The sequence below is a fragment of the Panulirus ornatus genome, chromosome 63 (assembly GCF_036320965.1).
Source record: "Panulirus ornatus isolate Po-2019 chromosome 63, ASM3632096v1, whole genome shotgun sequence".
Lineage (NCBI taxonomy): Eukaryota > Metazoa > Arthropoda > Malacostraca > Decapoda > Palinuridae > Panulirus > Panulirus ornatus.
The window spans coordinates 22,623,882-22,651,808 of NC_092286.1; the positions used below are offsets into that span (position 1 = coordinate 22,623,882).

The 27,927-nt window shown below is 42.8% G+C and overlaps 1 protein-coding gene across 2 annotated transcripts in view; it reads left to right on the plus strand.

Moving 5' to 3' along the window:
* The window catches only part of LOC139745831 (integrin alpha-PS1-like), a 734,318-nt gene that overhangs the window by 621,593 nt on the left and 84,798 nt on the right, over nucleotides 1–27,927 (plus strand). The gene's annotated exons all lie outside the window — the stretch shown is intronic.

Sequence of the window (27,927 nt, forward strand, 5' to 3'; positions counted from 1 at the left end):
GTTTTGGAAAGAGGGGCAAGTATGAAGTCTGTTGGGGATGAGAGAGCTTGGGAAGTGAGTCAGTTGTTGTTCGCTGATGATACAGCGCTGGTAGCTGATTCATGTGAGAAACTGCAGAAGCTGGTGACTGAGTTTGGTAAAGTGTGTGGAAGAAGAAAGTTAAGAGTAAATGTGAATAAGAGCTAGGTTATTAGGTACAGTAGGGTTGAGGGTCAAGTCAATTGGGAGGTGAGTTTGAATGGAGAAAAACTGGAGGAAGTGAAGTGTTTTAGATATCTGGGAGTGGATCTGTCAGCGGATGGAACCATGGAAGCGGAAGTGGATCATAGGGTGGGGGAGGGGGCGAAAATTCTGGGGGCCTTGAAGAATGTGTGGAAGTTGAGAACATTATCTCGGAAAGCAAAAATGGGTATGTTTGAAGGAATAGTGGTTCCAACAATGTTTTATGGTTGCGAGGCGTGGGCTATGGATAGAGTTATGCGCAGGAGGATGGATGTGCTAGAAATGAGATGTTTGAGGACAATGTGTGGTGTGAGGTGGTTTGATCGAGTGAGTAACGTAAGGGTAAGAGAGATGTGTGGAAATATAAGGAGCGTGGTTGAGAGAGCAGAAGAGGGTGTTTTGAAGTGGTTTGGGCACATGGAGAGGATGAGTGAGGAAAGATTGACCAAGAGGATATATGTGTCGGAGGTGGAGGGAACAAGGAGAAGAGGGAGACCAAATTGGAGGTGGAAAGATGGAGTGAAAAAGATTTTGTGTGATCGGGGCCTGAACATGCAGGAGGGTGTAAGGAGGGCAAGGAATAGAGTGAATTGGAGCGATGTGGTATACCGGGGTTGACGTGCTGTCAGTGGATTGAATCAAGGCATGTGAAGCGTCTGGGGTAAGCCATGGAAAGCTGTGTAGGTATGTATATTTGCGTGTGTGGACGTATGTATATACATGTGTATGGGGGGGGTTGGGCCATTTCTTTCGTCTGTTTCCTTGCGGTACCTCGCAAACGCGGGAGACAGCGACAAAGTATAAAAAAAAAAAAATATATATATATAAGTATACGTATGTAAGTAGGGGAGATGGCCAGAGAGCGTTATTGGATTACGTGTTAATTGACAGGCGCGCGAAAGAGAGACTTTTGGATCTTAATGTGGTGAGAGGTGCAACTGGAGGGATGTCTGATCATTATCTTGTGGAGGCTAAGGTGAAGATTTGTATGGGTTTTCAGAAGAGTGAATGTTGGGGTGAAGAGGGTGGTGAGAGTAAGTGAGCTTGGGAAGGAGACTTGTGTGAGGAAGTACCAGGAGAGACTGAGTACAGAATGGAAAAAGGTGAGAACAATGGAAGTAAGGGGAGTGGGGGAGGAATGAGATGTATTTAGGGAATCAGTGATGGATTGCGCAAAAGATGCTTGTGGCATGAGAAGAGTGGGAGGTGGGTTGATTAGAAAGGGTAGTGAGTGGTGGGATGAAGAAGTAAGATTATTAGTGAAAGAGAAGAGAGAGGCATTTGGACAATTTTTGCAGGGAAAAAATGCAATTGAGTGGGAGATGTATAAAAGAAAGAGACAGGAGGTCAAGAGAAAGGTGCAAGAGGGGAAAAAGAGGGCAAATGAGAGTTGGGGTGAGAGAGTATCATTAAATTTTAGGGAGAATAAAAAGATGTTCTGGTAGGAGGTAAATAAAGTGCGTAAGACAAGGGAGCAAATGGAAACTTCAGTGAAGAGCGCAAATGGGGAGGTGATAACAAGTAGTGGTGATGTGAGAAGGAGATTGAGTGAGTATTTTGAAGGTTTGTAGAATGTGTTTGATGATAGAGTGGCAGATATAGGGTGTTTTGGTCGAGGTGGTGTGCAAAGTGAGAGGGTTAGGGAAAATGATTTGGTAAACAGAGAAGAGGTAGTAAGAGCTTTGCAGAAGATGAAAGCCGGCAAGGCAGCAGGTTTGGATGGTATTGCAGTGGTATTATTTAAAAAAGGGGGTGACTGTATTATTGACTGGTTGGTAAGGCTATTTGATGTATGTATGACTCATGGTGAGGTGCCTGAGGATTGGCGGAATGCGTGCATAGTGCCATTGTACAAAGGCAAAGGGGATAAGAGTGAGTGCTCAAATTACAGAGGTATAAGTTTGTTGAGTATTCCTGGTAAATTATATGGGAGGGTATTGATTGAGAGGGTGAAGGCATGTACAGAGCATCAGATTGGGGAAGAGCAGTGTGGTTTCAGAAGTGGTAGAGGATGTGTGGATCAGGTGTTTGCTTTGAAGAATGTATATGAGAAATACTTAGAAAAGCAAATGGATTTGTATGTAGCATCTGGAGAAGGCATACGATAGAGTTGATAGAGATGCTCTGTGGAAGGTATTAAGAATATATGGTGTGGGAGGAAAGTTGTTAGAAGCAGTGAAAAGTTTTTATCGAAGATGTAAGGCATGTGTACGTGTAGGAAGAGAGGAAAGTGATTGGTTCTCAGTGAATGTAGGTTTGCGGCAGGGGTGTGTGATGTCTCCATGGTTGTTTAATTTGTTTATGGATGGGGTTGTTAGGGAGGTGAATGCAAGAGTTTTGGAAAGAGGGGCAAGTATGCAGTCTGTTGTGGATGAGAGAGCTTGGGAAGTGAGTCAGTTGTTGTTCGCTGATGATACAGCGCTGGTGGCTGATTCATGTAAGAAACTGCAGAAGCTGGTGAGTGAGTTTCGTAAAGTGTGTGAAAGAAGAAAGTTAAGAGTAAATGTGAATAAGAGCAAGGTTATTAGGTACAGTAGGGTTGAGGGTCAAGTAAATTGGGAGGTAAGTTTGAATGGAGAAAAACTGGAGGAAGTAAAGTGTTTTAGATATCTGGGAGTGGATCTGGCAGCGGATGGAACCATGGAAGCGGAAGTGAATCATAGGGTGGGGGAGGGGGCAAAAATTTTAAGAGCCTTGAAGAATGTTTGGAAGTCGAGAACATTATCTCGGAAAGCAAATATGGGTATGTTTGAAGGAATAGTGGTTCCAACAATGTTGTATGGTTGCGAGGCGTGGGCTATGGATAGAGTTGTGCGCAGGAGGGTGGATGTGCTGGAAATGAGATGTTTGAGGACAATGTGTGGTGTGAGGTGGTTTGATCGAGTAAGTAACGTAAGGGTAAGAGATATGTGTGGAAATAAAGAGTGTTGTTGAGAGAGCAGAAGAGGGTGTTTTGAAATGGTTTGGTCACATGGAGAGAATAAGTGAGGAAAGATTGACCAAGAGGATATATGTGACAGAGGTGGAGAGAACGAGAAGTGGGAGACCAAATTGGAGGTGGAAAATTGGAGTGAAAAAGATTTTGATGTTATCGGGGCCTGAAAATGCAGGAGGGTGAAATGCGTGCAAGGAATAGAGTGAATTGGAACGATGTGGTATACCGGCGTCGACGTGCTGTCAGTGGATTGAACCAGGGCATGTGAAGCGTTTGTGGTAAACCATGGAAAGTTGTGTGGGGCCTGGATGTGGAAAGGGAGCTGTGGTTTCGTTGCATTTTTACATGACAGCTAGAGACTGAGTGTGAACGAATGGGGCCTTTATTGTCTTTTCCTCGCGCTACCTCACGCACATGGGGGGAGGGGTGTTGTTATTCCATGTGTGGCGGGGTGGCGATGGGAATGAATAAAGGCAGACTATGAATTATTTACATGTGTATATATGTATATGTCTGTGTGTTTGTATATATATGTGTACATTGAGATGTATAGGTATGTATATTTGCATGTGTGGATGTGTATGTATATACTTGTGTATGTGGGTGGGTTGGGCCATTCTTTCGTTTGTTTCCTTTCGCTATCTTGCTAACGCGGGAGACAGCGACAAAGCAAAATAGATAAATAAATATGTATTTTTTTTTTTTGCTATGTCGCTGTCTCCCGCGTTTGCGAGGTAGCGCAAGGAAACAGATGAAAGAAATGGCCCAACCCACCCCCATACACATGTATATACATACGTCCACACATGCAAATATACATACCTACACAGCTTTCCATGGTTTGGCCCAGACACTTCACATGCCCTGATTCAATCCACTGACAGCACGTCAACCCCGGTATACCACATCGATCCAATTCACTCTATTCCTTGCCCTCCTTTCACCCTCGTGCATGTTCAGGCCCCGATCACACAAAATCTTTTTCACTCCATCTTTCCACCTCCAATTTGGTCTCCCACTTCTCCTCGTTCCCTCCACCTCCGACATATATATCCTCTTGGTCTATCTTTCCTCACTCATTCTCTCCATGTGCCCAAACCATTTCAAAACACCCTCTTCTGCTCTCTCAACCACACTCTTTTTATTTCCACACATCTCTCTTAACCTTACGTTACTTACTCGATCAAACCACCTCACACCACACATTGTCCTCAAACATCTCATTTCCAGCACATCCATCCTCCTGCGCACAACTCTATCCATAGCCCACGCCTCGCAACCATACAACATTGTTGGAACCACCATTCCTTCAAACATACCCATTTTTGCTTTCCGAGATAATGTTCTCGACTTCCACACATTCTTCAAGGCTCCCAGAATTTTCGCCCCCTCCCCCACCCTATGATTCACTTCCGCTTCCATGGTTCCATCCGCTGCCAGATCCACTCCCAGATATCTAAAACACTTTACTTCCTCCAGTTTTTCTCCATTCAAACCTACCTCCCAATTGACTTGACCCTCAACCCTACTGTACCTAATAACCTTGCTCTTATTCACATTTACTCTTAACTTTCTTCTTTCACACACTTTACCAAACTCAGTCACCAGCTTCTGCAGTTTCTCACATGAATCAGCCACCAGCGCTGTATCATCAGCGAACAACAACTGACTCACTTCCCAAGCCCTCTCATCCCCAACAGACTTCATACTTGCCCCTCTTTCCAAAACTCTTGCATTCACCTCCCTAACAACCCCATCCATAAACAAATTAAACAACCATGGAGACATCACACACCCCTGCCGCAAACCTACATTCACTGAGAACCAATCACTTTCCTCTCTTCCTACACGTACACATGCCTTACATCCTCGATAAAAACATTTCACTGCTTCTAACAACTTGCCTCCCACACCATATATTCTTAATACCTTCCACAGAGCATCTCTATCAACTCTATCATATGCCTTCTCCAGATCCATAAATGCTACATACAAATCCATTTGCTTTTCTAAGTATTTCTCACATACATTCTTCAAAGCAAACACCTGATCCACACATCCTCTACCAATTCTGAAACCACACTGCACTTCCCCAATTTGATGCTCTGTACATGCCTTCACCCTCTCAATCAATACCCTCCCATATAATTTACCAGGAATACTCAACAAACTTATACCTCTGTAATTTGAGCACTCACTCTTATCCCCTTTGCCTTTGTACAATATATCTTCTTTTTCTTTCAAACTATTCGCCATTTCCCGCATTAGCGAGGTAGCGTTAAGAACAGAGGACTGGGCCTCTGAGGGAATACCCTCACCTGGCCCAATTCTCTGTTCCTTCTTTTGGAAAAAAAAAAAAAAAAAAAGAGAGAGAGGGGAGGATTTCCAGCCCTCCGCTCCCTCCCCTTTTAGTCGCCTTCTACAACACGCAGGGAATACGTGGGGAGTACTCTTAATCCCCTATATATATATTATTTTTTTTTTCATACTAATCGCCATTTCCCACGATAATGAGGTAGCATTAAGAACAGAGGACTGGGCTTTTGAGGGAATATCCTCACCTGGCCCCCTTCCGTTCCTTCTTTTGGGAAAAAAAAAAACGAAAAGGGAAGATTTCCAGCCCCCCAATCCCTTCCCTTCTAGTCGCCTTCTACGACGTGCAGGGAATACATGGGAAGTATTCTTTCTCCCCTATCCCCAGGGAGATATGTATATATATTTTTTTTTTCTGTCTCCCGCGTTTGCTAGGTAGCGGAAGGAAACAGATGAAAGAAATGGCCCAACCCACCCCCATACACATGTATATACATACGTCCACACACGCAAATATACATACCTACACAGCTTTCCATGGTTTACCCCAGACGCTTCACATGCCTTGATTCAATCCACTGACAGCACGTCAACCCCTGGTATACCACATCGATCCAATTCACTCTATTCCTTGCCCTCCTTTCACCCTCCTGCATGTTCAGGCCCCGATCACACAAAATCTTTTTCACTCCATCTTTCCACCTCCAATTTGGTCTCCCACTTCTCCTCGTTCCCTCCACATCCAACACATATATCCTCTTGGTCAATCTTTCCTCACTCGTTCTCTCCATGTGCCCAAACCATTTCAAAACACCCTCTTCTGCTCTCTCAACCACGCTCTTTTTATTCCACACATCTCTCTTACCCTTACATTACTTACTCGATCAAACCACCTCACTCCACACATTGTCCTCAAACATCTCATTTCCAGCACATCCTCCCTCCTGCGCACAACTCTATCCATAGCCCATGCCTCGCAACCATACAACATTGTTGGAACCACTATTCCTTCAAACATACCCATTTTTGCTTTCCGAGATAATGTTCTCGACTTCCACACATTCTTCAAGGCTCCAAGGATTTTCGCCCCCTCCCCCACCCTATGATTCACTTCCGCTTCCATGGTTCCATCCGCTGCCAGATCCACTCCCAGATATCTAAAACACTTTACTTCCTCCAGTTTTTCTCCATTCAAACTTACCTCCCAATTGACTTGACCCTCAACCCTACTGTACCTAATAACCTTGCTCTTATTCACATTTACTCTAACCTTTCTTCTCCCCTATCCCTGGGGATAGGGGAGAAAGAATACTTCCCACGTATTCCCTGCTTGTCGTAGAAGGCGACTAAAAGGGGAGGGAGCTGGGGGCTGGAAATCCTCCCCTCTCGTTTTTTTTTTTTTTTCCAAAAAGAAGGAACAGAGGGGGACAGGTGAGGATATTCCAAAAAAGGCCCAGTCCTCTGTTCTTAACGCTACCTCGCTAATGCGGGAAATGGCGAATAGTTTAAAAGAAAAAAGAAAGAAATATATATGTATATATATATATATATATATATATGTTGGAAAGGATCACAGTTTTGCGCGTGATCAAGATATTCCTATGAGTCCACGGGAAAATGAAACGCGAAAAGTTCCCAAGTGCACTTTCGTGTAATAATCACATCATCAGGGGAGACACAAGAGATAAATATAACAGTCAGTTGATATACATCGAAGAGACAAAGCTAGGACGCCATTTGGTAAATATGTGATTGTCCAAAACATACAATGAGCGTTCATAAACTTATCATTTCACAAATGTTATCAACAATAAAGTTATCTAATTTGTACAGAGCAATACTAATACTAAGATTATAATTCTTTGTGTATTTAATAATAGAAGATTCAATGATATTTCTCTTGGTAATAGAGTTAGAGTTAACAACTGAGATGGCGTTACTCCAGTCAATACAATGATCATAGTTTTTAACATGATTAAACAAGGCATTTGATTCTTGTCCTATTCTTATACTATATTTATGTTGCTTAAGTCTAGCAGAAAGATCCTTACCTGTTTGACCAACATAAAATTTATTACAGTTTCCACAAGGAACTTTATAGATGCAACCAAGAGAATTTTCTGGTGAATTCCTGATTAAGATATTCTTTATAGTATTATTGTTGCTAAAGGCAACATTTACATTAAAGGACTCATAGGAATATATATATATATATATATATATATATATATATATATATATATTATTTTTTTTTTTTTTTTATACTCTGTCGCTGTCTCCCGCGTCTGCGAGGTAGCGCAAGGAAACAGACGAAAGAAATGGCCCCCCCCCCATACACATGTACATAAACACGTCCACACACGCAAATATACATACCTACACAGCTTTCCATGGTTTATCCCAGACGCTTCACATGCCTTGATCCACTCCACTGACAGCACGTCAACCCCTGTATACCACATCGCTCCAATTCACTCTATTCCTTGCCCTCCTTTCACCCTCCTGCATGTTCAGGCCCCGATCACACAAAATCTTTTTCACTCCATCTTTCCACCTCCAATTTGGTCTCCCTCTTCTCCTCGTTCCCTCCACCTCCGACACATATATCCTCTTGGTCAATCTTTCCTCACTCATTCTCTCCATGTGCCCAAACCATTTCAAAACACCCTCTTCTGCTCTCTCAACCACGCTCTTTTTATTTCCACACATCTCTCTTACCCTTACGTTACTTACTCGATCAAACCACCTCACACCACACATTGTCCTCAAACATCTCATTTCCAGCACATCCATCCTCCTGCGCACAACTCTATCCGTAGCCCACGCCTCGCAACCATACAACATTGTTGGAACCACTATTCCTTCAAACATACCCATTTTTGCTTTCCGAGATAATGTTCTCGACTTCCACACATTTTTCAAGGCTCCCAAAATTTTCGCCCCCTCCCCCACTCTATGATCCACTTCCGCTTCCATGGTTCCATCCGCTGACAGATCCACTCCCAGATATCTAAAACACTTCACTTCCTCCAGTTTTTCTCCATTCAAACTCACCTCCCAATTGACTTGACCCTCAACCCTACTGTACCTAATAACCTTGCTCTTATTCACATTTACTCTTAACTTTCTTCTTCCACACACTTTACCAAACTCAGTCACCAGCTTCTGCAGTTTCTCACATGAATCAGCCACCAGCGCTGTATCATCAGCGAACAACAACTGACTCACTTCCCAAGCTCTCTCATCCCCAACAGACTTCATACTTGCCCCTCTTTCCAGGACTCTTGCATTTACCTCCCTAACAACCCCATCCATAAACAAATTAAACAACCATGGAGACATCACACACCCCTGCCGCAAACCTACATTCACTGAGAACCAATCACTTTCCTCTCTTCCTACACGTACACATGCCTTACATCCTCGATAAAAACTTTTCACTGCTTCTAACAACTTGCCTCCCACACCATATATTCTTAATACCTTCCACAGAGCATCTCTATCAACTCTATCATATGCCTTCTCCAGATCCATAAATGCTACATACAAATCCATATATATATATATATATATATATATATATATATATATAAGATGTTCTGGAAGGAGGTAAATAAAGTGCGTAAGACAAGGGAGCAAATGGGAACTTCAGTGAAGGGCGCAAATGGGGAGGTGATAACAAGTAGTGGTGATGTGAGAAGGAGATGGAGTGAGTATTTTGAAGGTTTGTTGAATGTGTTTGATGATAGAGTGGCAGATATAGGGTGTTTTGGTCGAGGTGGTGTGCAAAGTGAGAGGGTTAGGGAAAATGATTTGGTAAACAGAGAAGAGGTAGTGAAAGCTTTGCGGAAGATGAAAGCCGGCAAGGCAGCAGGTTTGGATGGTATTGCAGTGGAATTTATTAAAAAAGAGGGTGACTGTATTGTTGACTGGTTGGTAAGGTTATTTAATGTATGTATGACTCATGGTGAGGTGCCTGAGGATTGGCGGAATGCGTGCATAGTGCCATTGTACAAAGGCAAAGGGGATAAGAGTGAGTGCTCAAATTACAGAGGTATAAGTTTGTTGAGTATTCCTGGTAAATTATATGGGAGGGTATTGATTGAGAGGGTGAAGGCATGTACAGAGCATCAGATTGGGGAAGAGCAGTGTGGTTTCAGAAGTGGTAGAGGATGTGTGGATCATGTGTTTGCTTTGAAGAATGTATGTGAGAAATACTTAGAAAAGCAAATGGATTTGTATGTAGCATTTATGGATCTGGAGAAGGCATATGATAGAGTTGATAGAGATGCTCTGTGGAAGGTATTAAGAATATATGGTGTGGGAGGAAAGTTGTTAGAAGCAGTGAAAAGTGTTTATCGAGGATGTAAGGCATGTGTACGTGTAGGAAGAGAGGAAAGTGATTGGTTCTCAGTGAATGTAGGTTTGCGGCAGGGGTGTGTGATGTCTCCATGGTTGTTTAATTTGTTTATGGATGGGGTTGTTAGGGAGGTAAATGCAAGACTTTTGGAAAGAGGGGCAAGTATGAAGTCTGTTGGGGATGAGAGAGCTTGGGAAGTGAGTCAATTGTTGTTCGCTGATGATACAGCGCTGGTGGCTGATTCATGTGAGAAACTGCAGAAGCTGGTGACTGAGTTTGGTAAAGTGTGTGGAAGAAGAAAGTTGAGAGTAAATGTGAATAAGAGCAAGGTTATTAGGTACAGTAGGGGTGAGGGTCAAGTCAATTGGGAGGTGAGTTTGAATGGAGAAAAACTGGAGGAAGTGAAGTGTTTTAGATATCTGGGAGTGGATCTGTCAGCGGATGGAACCATGGAAGCGGAAGTGGATCATAGGGTGGGGGAGGGGGCGAAAATTTTGGGAGCCTTGAAAAATGTGTGGAAGTCGAGAACATTATCTCGGAAAGCAAAAATGGGTATGTTTGAGGGAATAGTGGTTCCAACAATGCTGTATGGTTGCGAGGCGTGGGCTATGGATAGAGATGTGCGCAGGAGGATGGATGTGCTGGAAATGAGATGTTTGAGGACAATGTGTGATGTGAGGTGGTTTGATCGAGTAAGTAACGTAAGGGTAAGAGAGATGTGTGGAAATAAAAAGAGCGTGGTCGAGAGAGCAGAAGAGGGTGTTTTGAAATGGTTTGGGCACATGGAGAGAATGAGTGAGGAGAGATTGACCAAGAGGATATATGTGTCGGAGGTGGAGGGAACGAGGAGAAGAGGGAGACCAAATTGGAGGTGGAAAGATGGAGTGAAAAAGATTTTGTGTGATCGGGGCCTGAACATGCAGGAGGGTGAAAGGAGGGCAAGGAATAGAGTGAATTGGAGTCATGTGGTATACAGGGGTTGACGTGCTGTCAGTGGATTGAATCAAGGCATGTGAAGCGTCTGGGGTAAACCATGGAAAGCTGTGTAGGTATGTATATTTGCGTGTGTGGACGTATGTATATACATGTGTATGGGGGGGGGGGTTGGGCCATTTCTTTCGTCTGTTTCCTTGCGCTACCTCGCAAACGCGGGAGACAGCGACAAAGTATAAAAAAAAAAAAAAAAAAAAAAAAAATATATATATATATATATATATATATATATATATATATATATATATATATATATATTTTCTTTCTTTTAAACTATTCGCCATTTCCTGCGTTAGCGAGGTAGCGTTAAGAACAGAGAACTGGGCCCTTGAGTGAATATCCTCACCTGGCCCCCTTCTCTGTTCCTTCTTTTGGAAAAAAAAAAAAAATGAGAGGGGAGGATTTCCAGCCCCCCGCTCCCTCCCCTTTTAGTCGCCTTCTACAACACGCAGGGAATACGTGGGAAGTATTCTTTCTCCCCTATCCCCATATATATATATATATATATATATATATATATATATATATATTTTTTTTTTCTTTTCTTTTAAACTATTCGCCATTTCCCGCGTTAGCGAGGTAGCGTTAAGAACAGAGGACTGGGCCTTTTTTGGAATATCCTCACCTGGCCCCCTCTGTTCCTTCTTTTGGAAAATTGAAAAAAAATGAGAGGGGAGGATTTGCAGCTCCCCCGCTCCCTCCCCTTTTAGTCGCCTTTTACGACACGCAGGGAATACGTGGGAAGTATTCTTAATCCCCTATCCCCAGGGATAATATATATATATATATATATATATATATATATATATATACACATACATACTCATGTACATAATTCATACTGTCTTCCTATATTCATTCCCATCGCCACCCTTCCACACATGAGAAAATAACCCTCTCCCCCCGCATGTGCGCGAGGTAGCGCTAGGAAAAACAACAAAGGCCACATTCGTTCTTATTGTTTCTAGCTGTCATATAATAATGCACCAAAACAACAGTTCCCTTTCCAAATCCAGGCCCCTCAGAACTTTCCATGGTTTACCCCAGACCCTTCACATGCCCTGGTTCAGTCCATTGACAGCACGTCAACCCTGGTATACCACATTGTTCCAATTCACTCTATTCCTTGCATGCCTTTCACCCTCCTGTATGTTCAGGCCCCGATCACTCAAAATGTTTTTCACTCCATTTTTCTACCTCCAATTTGGTCTCCCACTTCTCGTTCCCTCCACCTCTGACACATATATCCTCTTGGTCAATCTTTCCTCACTCATTCTCTCCATGTGACCAAACCACTTCAAAACACCCTCTTCTGCTCTCTCAACCACACTTTTTATTACCACACATCTCTGTTACCCTGTCATTACTTACTTGATCAAACCACCTCACACCACATATTGTCCTCAAACATCTCATTTCCAGCACGTCCACCCTCCTCTGCACAACTCTATATATATCCCACACCTTGCAACCATATAACATTGTTGGAACCATTTTTTGCTTTCTGAGATTATGTTCTCGACTTCCACACATTCTTCAACGCTCCCAGAACTTTCACCCCCTCCCCTACCATATGATTCACTTCCACTTCCATGGTTCCATCTGCTGCCAAATCCACTCCCAGATATCTAAAACACTTCACTTCCTCCAGTTTTTCTCCATTCAAACTTACCTCCCAATTGACTTGTCCCTCAACCCAACTGTACCTAATAACCTTTCTCTTATTCACATTTACTCTCAGGTTTCTTCTTTCACACACTTTACCAAACTCAGTCACCAGCTTCTGCAGTTTCTCACATGAATCAGCCACCAGCGATGTATCATCAGCAAACAATAACTGACTCCCTTCCTAAGCTCTCTCATCCACAACAAACTGCATACTTGCCCCTCTTTCCAAAACTCTTGCATTCACCTCCCTAACAACCCCATCCATAAACAAATTAAACAACCATGGAGACATCACACACCCTTGCCGCAAACCAACATTCACTGAGAACCAATCACTTTCCTCCCTTCCTACACGTACACTTGCCTTACATCCTTGATAAAAATTTTCCACTGCTTCTAACAACCTGCCTCCCACACCATATATTCTTAATAACTTCCACAGAGCATCTCTATCAACTCTATCATATGCCTTCTCCAGATCCATAAATGCTACATACAAATCCATTTGCTTTTCTAAGTATTTCTCACATACATTCTTCAAAGCAAACACCTGATCCACACATCCTCTACCACTTCTGAAACCACTCTGCTCTTCCCCAATCTGATACTCCGTACATGCCTTCACCCTCTTAATCAATACCCTCCCATATAATTTCCCAGGAATACTCAAGAAACTTGTACCTTTGTAATTTGAGCACTAACTTTTATCCCCTTTGCCTTTGTACAGTGGCACTATGCAAGCATTCCGCCAATCCTCAGGCACCTCATCATGAGTCATACATACATTAAAAAACTTTACCAACCAGTCAACAATACAGTCACCCCCTTTTTTAATAAATTCCACTGCAATACCATCCAAACCCTCTTCTCTGTTTACCAAATCATTCTCCCTAACCATCTCACTTTGGACTCCACCCCGACCAAAATGCCCTATATCTGCCACTCTATCATCAAACACATTCAACAAACCTTCAAAATACTCACTCCATCTCCTCACATCACCACTACTTGATATCACCTCCCTATTAGCCCCCTTCACTGAAATTCCCATTTGTTCCCTGGTCTTACACACTCTATTTACCTCCTTCCAAAGCATCTTTTTCTTCTTCATAAAATTTAATGATACTCTCTCATCCCAATTCTCATTTGCCCTCTTATTCACCTCTTGCACCTTTCTGTTGACCTCCTGCCTCTTTCTTTTATACATCTCCCAGTCATTTGCATTATTTTCCTTAAAAGATTGTCCAAATGCCTCTCTCTTCTCTTTCACTAATAATCTTACTTCTTCGTCCCACCACTCACTACCCTTTCTAATCTGCCCACCTCCCACGTTTCTCATGCCACAAGCATCTTTTGTGCAAGCCATCACTGCTTCCCTAAATACATCCCATTCCTCCCCCACTCCCTTCACGTCCTTTGTTCTCACCTATTTCCATTCTCTGCTTAGTCTCTCCTGGTACTTCCTCACACAAGTCTCCTTCCCAAGCTCACTTACTCTCACCACTCTCTTCACCCCAACATTCTCCCTTCTTTTCTGAAAACCTCTACAAATCTTCACTTTCGCCTCCACAAGATAATGATCAGACATCCCTCCAGTTGCACCTCTCAGGACATTAACATCCAAAAGTCTGTCTTTCGTGCGCCTGTCAGTTAACACGTAATCCCATAACGCTCTCTAGCCATCTCTTCTACTTACATACGTATACTTATGAATATCTCTTTTTTTAAAGCAGGTATTCCCAATCACCAGTCCTTTTTCAGCACATAAATCTACAAGCTTTTCAGCACATAAATCTACAAGCTCTTCATAATTTCCATTTCCAACACTGAACACCGCATGTACACCAATTATTCCCTCAGCTGCCACATTACTCACCTTTGCATTCAAACCACCCATCACTATAACCCGGTCTCATGCATCAAACTACTAACACAGTCACTCAGCTGCTCCCAAAACACTTGCCTTTCATGATCTTTCTTCTCATGCCCAGGTGCATGTGCACCAATAATCACCCATCTCTCTCCATCCACTTTCAATTTTACCCATATCAATCTAGAGTTTTCTTTCTTACACTCTATCACATACTCCCACCACTCATGTTTCAGGAGTAGTGCTACTCCTTCCCTTGCTCTTGTCCTCTCACTAACCCCTTACTCCCAAGATATTCCGAAATCAATCTTCCCCTTTATCCTTGAGCTTCGTTTCACTCAGAGCCAATCCAGTTTACTTTTCTCAAACATACTACCTATCTTTCCCTTTTTCCATTATTATTCCTGGTGATAGGGGAGAAAGAATACTTCCCATGCATTCCCCGCGTGTCATAGAAGGCGACTAAAGGGGACTGGTGCGGGGGCTAGAAACCCTCCACTCCTTTTATTTCTACTTTATAAAAGGGGAAACAGAAGGAGTCACATGGGGAGTGCTCATCCTTCTCAAAGACTCAGATTGGGGTGTCTAAATGTGTTTGGATGTCACGAAGATGAGAAAAGAGGAGAGGTAGGTAGTATGTTTGAGGAGGGGAACCTGGATGTTTGGGCTTTGAGTAAAACAAAACTCAAGGGTAAAGGGGAAGAGTGGTTTGGGAATGTTTTGGGAGTAAAGTCAGGGATTGGTGAGAGGACAAGAGCAAAGGAAGGAGTAGCACTACTCCTGGGACAGTAGTTGTGGGACTAGGTGATAGAGTGTAAGAAAGTAAACTTTAGATTGACATTGACAAAACTGAAAGTGGATGGAGAGAGATGGGTGATTATTGGTGCCTATGCACCTGGGCATAAGAAGAAAGATCATGAGAGGCAGTTGTGTTGGGAGCAGCTGAGTGAGTGTGTTAGTAGATTTGACGCACGAGACCAGGTTATAGTGATGAGTGATTTGAATGCAAAGATGAGTAATGTGGCAGTTAAGAGAATAATTGGTGTACATGGGATGTTCAGTGTTGTAAATGGAAATGGTGAAGAGCTTGTAGATTTGTGTGCTGAAGAAGGACTTGTGAATGGGAATACCTGGTTTAAAAATAGAGATATACATAAGTTTACAAATGAAAGTAGGAGAGATGGCCAGAGAGCATAATTGGATTATATTTTCATTGATATGCACATGAAAGAGAGACTTTTGGATGTTAATGTGCTGAGAGATGCAGCTGGAGGGATGTCTGATCATTATCTTGTGGAAGCGAAGGTGAAGAGTTGTAGAGGTTTTCAGAAAAGAAGAGAGAATGATGGGGTGAAGAGAGTGGTGAGAGTAAGTGAGCTTGGGATGGAGACTTGTGCGAGGAAGTACCAGGAGAGATGTATTGCAGAATGGAAAAAGGTGAGTGCAAAGGACATAAGGGGAGTTGGGAAGGAATATGATGTATTTAGGGAAACTGTGATGGCTTGCCCAAAAGATGCTTGTGACATGAGAAGCATGGGAGGTGGGCAGATTAGAAAGGGTAGTGAGTGGTGGGATGAAGAAGTAAGATTATTTGTGAAAGATAAGAGAGAAACATTTGGATGATTTTTGCTGGGAAATAATGTAAATGACTGGGAGATGTATAAAAGAATGAGGTAGGAGGTCAAGAGAAAGGTGCAAGAGACAAAAAAGAGGGCAAATGAGAGTTGGGGTGAGAGAGTATCATTAGATTTTAAGGAGAATGAAAAGATGTTTTGGAAGGAGATAAATGAAGTGTGTAAGACAAGAGAACAAATGGGAACATCGGTGAAGGAGGCTAATGGGGAGGTAATAACAAGTAGTGGTGATGTGAGAAGGAGATGGAGTGAATATTTTGAAGGTATGTTGAATGTGTTTGATGATAGAGTGGCAGATCTAGGGTTTTTTGGTCGAGGTGGTCTGCGAAGTGAAAGGGTTAGGGAGAATGATTTGGTAAACAGAGAAGAGGTAGGAAAAGCTTTGCGGAAGATGAAAGTCGGGAAGGCAGCGGGTTTGGATGGTATTTCAGTGGAATTTATTAAAAAAGGGGTGACTGTGTTGTTGACTGGTTGGTAAGGATATTTGTTGTATGTATGACTCGTGGTGAGGTGCCTGAGGATTGGCGGAATGCTTGCTTAGTGCCATTGTACAAAGGCAAAGGGGATAAAGGTGAGTGCTCAAATTACAGAGGTATAGGTTTGATGAGTATTCCTGAGAAATTATATGGGAGGGTATTGATTGAGAGGGTGAAGGAATGTACAGAGCATCAGATTGGGGAAGAGGAGTGGGATTTCAGAAGTGGTAGAGGATGTGTGGGTCAGGTGAATGTTTTGAAGAATGCATATGAGGAATACTTAGAAAAGTAAATGGATTTGTGTGTAGCATTTATGGATCTGGAGAAGTCATATGATAGAGTTGATAGAGATGCTCTGTGGAAAGTATTAAGAATATATGGTGTGGGAGGCAATTTGTTAGAAGCAGTGAAAAGATTTTATCGAGAATGTAACGCATGTGTACTGGTAGGAAGAGAAGAAAGTGATTGGTTCTCAGTGAGTGTCGGTTTGCGGCACGGGTGCATGATGTCTCAACGGTTGTTTGATTTGTTTATGGATGGGGTTGTTAGGGAGGTGAATGCAAGAGGTTTGGAAAGAGGGGCAAGTATGCAGTCTGTTGTGGATAAGAGAGCTTGGGAAGTGAGTCAGTTGTTGTTTGCTGATGATACAGCACTGGTGGCTGAATCATGTGAGAAACTGCAGAAGCTGGTGACTGAGTTTGGTAAAGTGTGTGAAAGAAGAAAGGAGGGTGGATGTGCTGGAAATGAGATGTCTGAGGACAATATGTGGTGTGAGGTGGTTTGATCGAGTAAGTAATGTAAGGGTAAGAGAAATGTGTGGAAATAAAAAGAGTGTGGTTGAGAGAGCAGAAGAGGGTGTTTTGAAATGGTTTGGTCACATGGAGAGAATGAGTGAGAAAAGATTGACCAAGAGGATATATGTGTCAGAAGTGGAGGGAACGAGGAGAAGTCGGAGACCAAACTGGAGGTGGAAAGATGGAGTGAAAAAGATTTTGAGTCATTGGGGCCTGAACATGCAGTAGGGTGAAATGCTTGCAAGGAATAGAGTAAATTGGAATGATGTGGTATACCGGGATCGACGTGCTGTCAATGGATTGAACCAAGGCATGTGATGCGTCTGGGGTAAACCATGGAAGTTCTGTGGGGCCTGGATGTGGAAAGGGAGCTGTGGTTTCGTTGCATTATTACATGACAGCTAGAGACTGAGTGTGAACGAATGGGGCCTTTGTTGTCTTTCCTAGAGCTACGTCGCACACATGAGGGGGAAGGGGGTTGGTTATTCCATGTGTGGCGAGGTGGCGATGGGAATGAATAAAGGCAGACAGTATGAATCATGTACATGTTTACATATGTATATGTCTTTGTGTGTATATATATATATATATTATTTATTTTATTTATTATACTTTGTCGCTGTCTCCCGCGTTTGCGAGGTAGCGCAAGGAAACAGACGAAAGAAATGCCCCCCCCCCATACACATGTATATACATACGTCCACACACGCAAATATACATACCTACACAGCTTTCCATGGTTTACCCCAGACGCTTCACATGCCTTGATTCAATCCACTGACAGCACGTCAACCCCTGTATACCACATCACTCCAATTCACTCTATTCCTTGCCCTCCTTTCACCCTCCTGCATGTTCAGGCCCCGATCACACAAAATCCTTTTCACTCCATCTTTCCACCTCCAATTTGGTCTCCCTCTTCTCCTCGTTCCCTCCACCTCCGACACATATATCCTCTTGGTCAATCTTTCCTCACTCATTCTCTCCATGTGCCCAAACCACTTCAAAACACCCTCTTCTGCTCTCTCAACCACGCTCTTTTTATTTCCACACATCTCTCTTACCCTTACGTTACTCACTCGATCAAACCACCTCACACCACACATTGTCCTCAAACATCTCATTTCCAGCACATCCATCCTCCTGCACACAACTCTATCCATAGCCCACGCCTCGCAACCATACAACATTGTTGGAACCACTATTCCTTCAAACATACCCATTTTTGCTTTCTGAGATAATGTTCTCGACTTCCACACATTCTTCAAGGCCCCCAGAATTTTAGCCCCCTCCCTCACCCTATGATCCACTTCCGCTTCCATGGTTCCATCCGCTGCCAGATCCACTCCCAGATATCTAAAACACTTCTTCCTCCAGTTTTTCTCCATTCAAACTCACCTCCCAATTGACTTGACCCTCAACCCTACTGTACCTAATAACCTTGCTCTTATTCACATTTACTCTTAACTTTCTTCTTCCACACACTTTACCAAACTCAGTCACCAGCTTCTGCAGTTTCTCACATGAATCAGACACCAGCGCTGTATCATCAGCGAACAACAACTGACTCACTTCCCAAGCTCTCTCATCCCCAACAGACTTCATACTTGCCCCTCTTTCCAAAACTCTTGCATTTACCTCCCTAACAACCCCATCCATAAACAAATTAAACAACCATGGAGACATCACACACCTCTGCCGCAAACCTACATTCACTGAGAATGTTAGGGAGGTGAATGCAAGAGTTTTGGAAAGAGGGGCAAGTATGAAGTCTGTTGGGGATGAGAGAGCTTGGGAAGTGAGTCAGTTGTTGTTCGCTGATGATACAGCGCTGGTGGCTGATTCATGTGAGAAACTGCAGAAGCTGGTGACTGAGTTTGGTAAAGTGTGTGAAAGAAGAAAGTTAAGAGTAAATGTGAATAAGAGCAAGGTTATTAGGTACAGTAGGGTTGAGGGTCAAGTCAATTGGGAGGTGAGTTTGAATGGAGAAAAACTGGAGGAAGTGAAGTGTTTTAGATATCTGGGAGTGGATCTGGCAGCGGATGGAACCATGGAAGCGGAAGTGGATCATAGGGTGGGGGAGGGGGCGAAAATTCTGGGAGCCTTGAAGAATGTGTGGAAGTCGAGAACATTATCTCTGAAAGCAAAAATGGGTATGTTTGAAGGAATAGTGGTTCCAACAATGTTGTATGGTTGCGAGGCATGAGCTGTGGATAGAGTTGTGCGCAGGAGGATGGATGTGCTGGAAATGAGATGTTTGAGGACAATGTGTGGTGTGAGGTGGTTTGATCGAGTAAGTAACGTAAGGGTAAGAGAAATGTGTGGAAATAAAAAGAGCGTGGTTGAGAGAGCAGAAGAGGCTGTTTTGAAATGGTTTGAGCACATGGAGAGAATGAGTGAGGAAAGATTGACCAAGAGGTTATATGTGTCGGAGGTGGAGGGAACGAGGAGAAGAGGGAGACCAAATTGGAGGTGGAAAGATGGAGTGAAAAAGATTTTGTGTGATCGGGGCCTGAACATGCAGGAGGGTGAAAGGAGGGCAAGGAATAGAGTGAATTGGAGCGATGTGGTATACCGGGGTTGACGTGCTGTCAGTGGATTGAATCAGGGCATGTGAAGCGTCTGGGGTAAACCATGGAAAGCTGTGTAGGTATGTATATTTGCGTGTGTGGACGTATGTATATACATGTGTATGGGGGTGGGTTGGGCCATTTCTTTCGTCTGTTTCCTTGCGCTACCTCCCAAACGCGGGAGACAGCGACAAAGCAAAAAAAAAAAAAAAAAAATATATATATATATATATATATATATATATATATATATATATATATATATATATATATATATATATATATATATATATGTGTGTGTGTATATATATATATATATAGGGGAGAAAAAATACTTCCCACGTATTCCCTGCGTGTCGTAGAAGGCGACTAAAAGGGAAGGGAGCGGGGGGCTGGAAATCCTCCCCTCTCGTTTTTTTTTTTTTTTTTTTTTTTTTTTTTTTTCCCCAAAAGAAGGAACAGAGAAGAGGGCCAGGTGAGGATATTTCCTCAAAGGCCCAGTCCTCTGTTCTTAACGCTACCTCGCTGTCGCACGAAATGGCGGATAGTATGAAAAAAAAAAAAAAAACATAATTCACACTGAATGCCTTTATTCATTCCCATTGCAACACTGACACAATGAAATGACAACCCCCTCCCCCCACATGCATGCAAGGTAGCGCTAAGAAAAGACAGCAAAGGCCACATTCGTTCACATTCAGTCAGAAGCTGTCATGTATAATGCACTGAAACTAAAGCTCCCTTTCCACATCCAGGCCCCAAAAAACTTTCCATGGTTTACCCCAGATGCTTCACATGCCTTGGTTCAGTCCATTAACATGTTGAGCCCGGTATACCACATCGTTCCAAATCACTCTATTCCTTGCACGCCTTTCACCCTCCTGCATGTTCAGGCCCCAATTGCTCAAAATCTTTTTCACTATATCTTTCCATGTCCAATTTGGTCTCCCACTTCTTGTTCCCTCCACATCTGACACAAATATCCTTTGTCAATCTTTCCTCACTCATTCTCTCCATATGATCAAACCATTTCAAAACACCCTATTCTGCTCTCTCAACCACACTCTTTCTATTACCACACATCTCTCTTACCTTTTCATTGCTTACTCGATCAAACCACCTCACACCACATATTGTCCTCAAACATCTCATTTCCAACATATCCATCCTCCAGCGCACAACTCTATGCATACCCCACGCCTCGCAACCATACAACATTGTTGGAACCACTATTCCTTCAAACATACCCATTTTTGCTTTCAGAGATAATGTTCTCGACTTCCACACATTCTTCAAGGCTCCCAGAATTTTCACCCCCACTCCCACCCTATGATTTCACTTCTGCTTCCATGGTTCCATCCGCTGCCAAATGCACTCCCAGATATCTAAAACACTTCACTTCCTCCAGTTTTTCTCCATTCAAACTCACCTCCCAATTGACTTGACCCTCAACCCTACTGTACCTAATAACCTTGCTCTTATTCACATTTACTCTTAACTTTCTTCTTTCACACACTTTACCAAACTCAGTCACCAGCTTCTGCAGTTTCTCACATGATTCAGCCACCAGCGCTGTATCATCAGCAAACAACAACTGACTCACTTCCCAAGCTCTCTCATCACAACAGACTGCATACTTGCCCCTCTTTCCAAACCTCTTGCATTCACCTCCCTAACAACCCCATCCATAAACAAATTAAACAACCATGGAGACATCACACACCCTTGCCGCAAACCTACATTCACCGAGAACCAATCACTTTCCTCTGTTCCTACACGTACACATGCCTTACATCCTCGATAAAAACTTTTCACTGCTTCTAACAACTTGCCTCCCACACCATATATTCTTAATACCATCCACAGAGCATCTCTATCAACTCTATCATATTTCTTCTCCAGATCCATAAATGTTACATACAGATCCATATGTTTTTCTGATCCACACATCCCCACCTTTTCTGAAATCACCTTGCTCTTCACTTATTCTGCATTCTGTCACTACCATCACTCTGTCAATTCATATTCTTGCAAACACTTTTCGTGGTATACTAAACAGACTTATTCCCCTATAATTGCTACATACATCCTTCACACCTTTTCTTTAAATATTTTTTTTTTATTTGCTTTGTCGCTGTCTCCCGCGTTTGCGAGGTAGCGCAAGGAAACAGACAAAAGAAATGGCCCAACCCAATCCCATACACATGTATATACATACACGTCCACACACGCAAATATACATACCTATACATCTCAGTGTACACATATATATACACACACAGACACATACATGCACACAATTCACACTGTCTGCCTTTATTCATTCCCATCGCCACCTCGCCACACATGTAATACCATCCCCCTCCCCCCTCGTGTGTGCGAGGTAGCGCTAGGAAAAGACAACAAAGGCCCCATTCGTTCACACTCAGTCTCTAGCTGTCATGCAATAATGCCCGAAACCACAGCTCCCTTTCCACATCCAGGCCCCACACAACTTTCCATGTTTTTCCCCAGATGCTTCACATGCCTGATTCAATCCACTGACAGCACGTCAACCCCGGTATACCACATCGATCCAATTCACTCTATTCCTTGCCCGCCTTTCACCCTCCTGCATGTTCAGGCTCCTATCACTCAAAATCTTTTTCACTCCATCTTTCCACCTCCAATTTGGTCTCCCACTTCTCCTCGTTCCCTCCACCTCCGACGCATATATCCACTTGGTCAATCTTTCCTCACTCATTCTCTCCATGTGCCCAAACCATTTCAAAACACCCTCTTCTGCTCTCTCAACCACACTCTTTTTATTTCCACACATCTCTCTTATCCTTACATTACTTACCCGATCAAACCACCTCACACCACACATTGTCCTCAAACATCTCATTTCCAGCACATCCACCCTCCTGCCCACAACTCTATCCATAGCCCACGCCTCGCAACCATACAACATTGTTGGAACCACTATTCCTTCAAACATACCCATTTTTGCTTTCTGAGATAATGTTCTCGACTTCCACACATTCTTCAAGGCTCCCAGGATTTTCGCCCCCTCCCCCACCCTATGATTCACTTCCGCTTCCATGGTTCCATCCACTGCCAGATCCACTCGCAGATATCTAAAACACTTTACTTCCTCCAGTTTTTCTCCATTCAAACTTACCTCCCAATTGACTTGACCCTCAACCCTACTGTACCTAATAACCTTGCTCTTATTCACATTTACTCTTAACTTTCTTCTTTCACACACTTTACCAAACTCAGTCACCAGCCTCTGCAGTTTCTCACATGAATCAGCCACCAGCGCTGTATCAACAGCGAACAACAACTGACTCACTTCCCAAGCTCTCTCATCCACAACAGACTTCATACTTGCCCCTCTTTCCAAAACTCTTGCATTCACCTCCCTAACAACCCCATCCATAAACAAATTAAACAACCATGGAGACATCACACACCCCTGCCGCAAACCTACATTCACTGAGAACCAATCACTTTCCTCTCTTCCTACACATACACATGCCTTACATCCTCGATAAAAACTTTTCACTGCTTTGTACAACTTGCCTCCCACACCATATATTCTTAATACCTTCCACAGAGCATCTCTATCAACTCTATCATATGCCTTCTCCAGATCCATAAATGCTACATACAAATCCATTTGCTTTTCTAAGTATTTCTCACATACATTCTTCAAAGCAAACATCTGATCCACACATCCTCTACCACTTCTGAAACCACACTGCTCTTCCCCAATCTGATGCTATGTACATGCCTTCACCCTCTCAATCAATACCCTCCCATATAATTTACCAGGAATTCTCAACAAACTTATACCTCTGTAATTTGAGCACTCACTCTTATCCCCTTTGCCTTTGTACAATGGCACTATGCATGCATTCCGCCAATCCTCAGGCACCTCACCATGAGTCATACATACATTAAATAACCTTACCAACCAGTTAACAATACAGTCACCCCCTTTTTTAATAGATTCCACTGCAATACCATCCATACCTTGCCGGCTTTCATCTTCTGCAAAGCTTTTACTACCTCTTCTCTGTTTACCAAATCATTTTCCCTAACCCTCTCACTTTGCACACCACCTCGACCAAAACTCCCTATATCTGCCACTCTATCATCAAACACATTCAACAAACCTTCAAAATACTCACTCCATCTCCTTCTCACATCACCACTACTTGTTATCACCTCCCCATTTGCGCCCTTCACTGAAGTTCCCATTTGCTCCCTTGTCTTACGCACTTTATTTACCTCCTTCCAGAACATCTTTTTATTCTCCCTAAAATTTAATGATACTCTCTCACCCCAACTCTCATTTGCCCTCTTTTTCACCTCTTGCACCTTTCTCTTGACCTCCTGTCTCTTTCTTTTATACATCTCCCACTCAATTGCATTTTTTCCCTGCAAAAATCGTCCAAATGCCTCTCTCTTCTCTTTCACTAATAATCTTACTTCTTCATCCCACCTCTCACTACCCTTTCTAATCAACCCACCTCCCACGCTTCTCATGCCACAAGCATCTTTTGTGCAATCCATCACTGATTCCCTAAATACATCCCATTCCTCCCCCACTCCCCGTACTTCCATTGTTCTCACCTTTTTCCATTCTGTACTCAGTCTCCTGGTACTTCCTCACACAAGTCTCCTTCCCAAGCTCACTTACTCTCACCACCCTCTTCACCCCAACATTCACTCTTCTTTTCTGAAAACTCCTACAGATCTTCACCTTAGCCTCCACAAGATAATGATCAGACATCCCTCCAGTTGCACCTCTCAGCACATTAACATCCAAAAGTCTCTCTCGCGTGCCTATCAATTAACACATAATCCAATAACGCTCTCTGGCCATCTCTCCTACTTACATACGTATACTTATGTATATCACGCTTTTTAAACCAGGTATTCCCAATCACCAGTCCTTTTTCAGCACATGAATCTACAAGCTCTTCACCATTTCCATTTACAACACTGAACACCCCATGTATACCAATTATTCCCTCAACTGCCACATTACTCACCTTTGCATTCAAATCACCCATCACTATAACCCGGTCTTGTGCATCAAAACCACTAACCACTTTAAATATAGGAACTATAATAGGTTTCACCCAATCCTCAGGTATGAGGTTTTGTTTCCATCTTAGATTACTAAGATTCATCCACTGTATCACAGTTTCTCCTCCATATTTCAGTATTTCAGCCATAATCTCATCCACTCCAGATGTCTTTAGTTTCATCTTTATTATTGCCCTTTTTACTTCCCATTTTGCTATAGGCCCCTACGCCTGTATCCTTTTCCTTCACTCCTCCATACACATGCTTATAACAACTGCTGCCTCCTTTTTTCCCTCATTCATCAGTTCTTCAAAATACTCTTACCATCTTCCTTTCACTTCCTCCTTTTGATTCAGCAATTCCCCTTCCTTCCTTCTCACATCATCATTTCCACTCTTTCATCCACTTCTTCCCTTTTTCACATCCATCCAGTATAGTTTATTATTATCCCAAAACTTTTCACTTGACTTTCTTCCACAATCTTCATCTACTCTTTCTTTGCTTTCTTCCATTAACTTCTTAACATTCTGCTTACATATTTTGTATTCTTTCTTCCCCCTTTGCTGAACTTTCAGTGATACGTTCCTATTGAGCAATCTACCATATACCTTTTTCTTCTCTTCTGTTGCATTTCTAATCTCTTCTGTCCACCATGCATTGCCCATTTTATTTCTGTATCTCATTACCTTGTATCCAACTACTAATTCTACTACCTTTACTAGTATTTCTCTAAACATTTTAAACATCACATTCACACATGACTGGATTCCTGCATTCACTGCACTTCCATCTAAGCTTTCAGTTACTTTCCTTTTATGCTCCTCCTTGTATTTTTCCTGATTCATCTTCTCACTTGCCAACACTTATGCCTCTCCAATCTTCTTTACACCATACCATCACTTCTCCCTGATCCTCATCCCAACAAGAACCACAAAGTGGTCGGTCTCCAAAGAATCCTCTCATGACTCTAGCATCCAGCACAGCCTCTCTCAATCTTTCATCCGCTGCCACATAGTCAGTCAAAACCTTGCTCTTCACTTCCATCATTCCTCATCCATGTATATCTGTGGATTATCTTTTGCTGAAAAAAGGTGTCTACAAGGAATAAATCCCATTCAGCACAAATATCCATAAAGTTGCTTCCATTCTCACTTACTCCAGGCACTCCCCATTTACCAGCTTTTTCACCAATTTCATCAACACCACTTTCTCATTCATATCACCCAATACAACAACATTTCTCTCATTTGCAAAACCGTTTATACAGTCATTCAAATTTCTCTAGAAAAGCTTTATTTCATCCTTACCTTGTGCAGTCTTCATATTCACTCATGCATACTTCACAATCCCACTCTTTCCTTTCACCTACACTCTTCTTGATTAATGCCCCCCATGCTCTGTAACACCCTCTCATACTCTTGGTGATAGCAGAATTGCATATTTTTCTTTTCCTCTTTCCTGATGATTTTCACTCATTCCTGTCCATGCCACACCTCCTTCCATGCCCGTCCATAATTTGCATTCATCATTTCCATTTTCAGTCCACCACCCTTCCCAAGGATATGGGTTTCCCCAATCCCTTGCACATTCACGCTACAACTTTTAAACCTCTCCACAGTCTCCTTCCTTTTACTCTCACCACTCATCCCATTCACATTAGGCACCATCACCCTCAGTTGCTTGTTTCCTTTAACCCTTGGCATAACTGGTAGACTCCAGTGCTGCTTCTCAGTCTTTTGTGCCTTATCCTTGATAGGTCACTGGCAGAGGGCAACTCCAGTGCAGTGTTCCCGGAGGCAGTGAGGCTCCAAAGTTTCCAGAAACGAAAATTAACTGTACACCTCAGGTCCAAAGATATTGCCCTGATGTAATTGGGCAGCTCCTCCTCTTTTAGTTCTACCCCTAAGGGATGTACTAACGAGGTCACCATGAGACAGCGGGATGAAACTTGGGTACTCCATTAAAACTAGAGTATCCCCTCAAGATGCTACTTTTCTCAATTTCGAGCTTCTTTACTTTACTTTCCACAGACCATCATTGGTTAAGATACAGCCAACAGCTAGGGAGATATATTGCCAGTACTACCTGCCTGGGTATTTGGAGAGTTAGCGATGGCTGCATAGTGGGCTGCACTTTTCTGAACCAGGTAGCTGTCTTTTATTTCTGCCTGACCCAGACATGGACAACTGGTATTCTGTCCACAAATAAACATTCCTTCTCATACACGGTACTTGACAACACTTTAACTCAGCTTTCTTCAGAACTCCAGACTTTCCTGTGGCAAACACTATGTGCTAGCCCTGTCTTTTGGCAAGATGATAAGAGCCATAGACATCGTAATTAGGAACACTTAGGCAGGAGTGGTAGGTAGAAACCTGCTCTTCTTTCACTATCTATACATGTGAATAAAAATAAAACCTTCTGATGATACTTCATTTTACTCATCCATCTATTTATACACCGAGGTACGTAAGCAGTGCAGACACACGATTGGCTATAATGAGAGAAAATAGAAGTGGGTAAGAACATTAGGCAGGAGCATTAGGTGACAGTAGTCAGTAGGAACATTAGGTTGGAGCCTCTGCAAACACTGCACTAGAGTTGCCCTCTGCCAGTGGCATGTTAAGGTTGAGGCATAAAGGCTAAGAAGCAGCACTGGAGTTTGCTAGTTATGGAGACACTAGCCATAGCCACCCCCTTAGGAAGTTCTAGTTGGGAACAAGCATCAGATATATATATATAGAGAGAGAGAGATAGTTCTCTTTTTAAACCAGGTATTTCTAATCACAGGTCTTTTTCATCGCACAACTCCATAAGCTGTTGACCATTTCCATTCATAGTACTGGATACCACATGCTTCCCAATTATTCCCTCATCAGCCACCTTCGTATTCAAATCATCCATCACCAATACCTGGTCTGTAACGTCAAAACTGCTGACACACTTACTCTGCTGCTCCCAAAAAACTTGGCTCTCATGATGTTTCTCTTCATGGCTAGATTCATTAGAA